Source organism: Elephantulus edwardii, unplaced genomic scaffold (genome assembly GCF_000299155.1).
Source record: "Elephantulus edwardii isolate Elephantulus edwardi_28Jun2011 unplaced genomic scaffold, EleEdw1.0 scaffold00014, whole genome shotgun sequence".
Lineage (NCBI taxonomy): Eukaryota > Metazoa > Chordata > Mammalia > Macroscelidea > Macroscelididae > Elephantulus > Elephantulus edwardii.
In genome coordinates this window covers 7622456-7624577 of record NW_006399764.1, presented here as the reverse complement: position 1 = coordinate 7624577, position 2122 = coordinate 7622456, and positions in this window count along the sequence as shown.

Sequence of the window (2122 nt, the reverse complement as noted above, 5' to 3'; positions counted from 1 at the left end):
AATTGTTTGTTATCTGTCCTTGAGATTCCTATCTTCTATAACCTATTCATTTGTTAACTTTTTCCAGTAAACTTACCTTAACTCCTGTCTTTAGCTCTAAAGTTCAGAAAAGAAAAAGGCATTTTTAAGCTTTAATTTAGCTTATAGACTAGTCCTTCATTGATCTGATAATACAGTCATACTTTGGGCTGCTCACTGAAAGGTCACAGTTCTAGTCCACCAAATGTTCTCCAGAAGAAAGATGAGCAATCTCCATCTTTACAGATTTACAGCCTCCAATCCTAAAGGCACACAGTTCGAATCTACCAGATGCTCTACTGGAGAGGGAGGGGGAAATCTCCTCCAGTGCCAGTCCGATCTGAGTCAATGGTGTACAACAAGTGGGGAAAGATAAATAAAATTCAAAACAAAATAAAGCAAAACAAAACAAACCAAACATTTACAGCCTCAGAAACCATATGGAGGAGGCTTTGAGTAGGAATCCATTGGAGGACAATGAGTTTACTTCTCCTTTGTTGTTGTTAGATTCCAGCAGGCTGTTTCCAACTCCTAATGACTCTGTTCAGCAGATCAAAATCATGTGTCTTTGCTAACACTGCAATTCCAAAGCATTCATTCTTCCTCAGTCATTCTCATTCCTACTTTCATTTTTACAAGCTTTAAAGCAATTGTAAGTATCATAATTTGTGTCAAGCTTTCCTTAGTCTTTACACTGAACACTTACCCTTTAACATTTTAAAGAGGTTCTTGACAGCAGAACTGCCAATGGAATTTGCCTTTTCATTAGTTGCCCTTTGTTAGGTTTGATGCTTAAAACAACCCTGTGTACAACTATCAAAACCTGGCACTGCCTTCACCCACCACCTTGCTCAAGGACATGGCTACAGGCGCTGTGCTAATCTTCTCTTTTCCCAGCTTGGTATCTTTTACAAGGGCTAGTTTCTCCTGATAACATTCCAAAAGCAGCTGGAATGAATATCTCTATCTTTGTCTCTAAGGAGCATCTGCTTGCATTTCCTCAGACAGATTTGCTTGTTCTTTTGGCAGTCCATCTTCACAATTCAGAAGTTCAGCTCTACGTTGGCATTCCCTATTCATTGTCCTTATTACTTGCCCTGTAATGTTATGTAAATTTGCCCTCACTTTAAGATCATTAAACCAACCTCTATAGGAAGCAAACTCTTTATCAAATCACCTTCATTTGCATGCAAAACTTTTAAATCATTGAAAGACTTTCAGTCTTTTCTTGCCATAAGGTGTCATTGAATTGAGCAAAATTCTTAGCAAGTTTATGAAAAACAGATCTGAACCCTACTCTCTCCTGTGCCTACTACACAATCTCAGACACACTGAAGCCCATACTCAGTCACTGGGCCAGTCACCTGGCTGAGGGTCTTCCTCTACTTTCTTGTCCTCCCAGCCCCACCTTTCCAAGTATGTCTTTATCCAAGGAAAAGCATCTTTTAGGAAGGTGCCCAAAGTACTTGAGATGAAGCTTCGCTATCCTTTTCCTCCAATGAGCTTGCTCAGTGCACCTTCTCCAAGGCATGTCTTTTCTTTGGAGGTCCTTGGGGTAGTCACTATTCTTCTCCAAAGCCACAGTTCAAAGACATTACTTTTTCTTCTGCCAGCCTTATTTCTTGTGCAGCTCTCTGCAGCATAGAAAGTGATTGAAAAGATTTGTTATCTGAATCTTGCCCTTGAGCAAACCCAAAATTAAACTAACAGCAGTCACATTGGTTCTGATCCATAATAACCTTCCAGGACAGAATAGAGTTGCTACATACAGCTTTCAAGAGTGTCACTTTTTCTGAGAGCAAATGATCACAACTTTACTTTCCATAATGGCTTGTGGATTTGAACCTCCAGCATTTTGCTTAGCAGCTTGGAGTTTTAACTACTATCTCAGCAGAGGCTTTTCGCTTTAAAAAAAAAAGGCTAAGTAAGAACTGTCTAATCTATTCTGACTAATAACACTAAAATTTTAAACATAACACTAGGAAATGCCTCTGTGATAGCCTGAGGACAGCCTACAATACTAAGAAGAGATTACATGGAGCCATGAGTGTGAACAATGTGATAACAAAGAAAGTTCTTCTGGTGTTTTTCACAGGAGAACTGA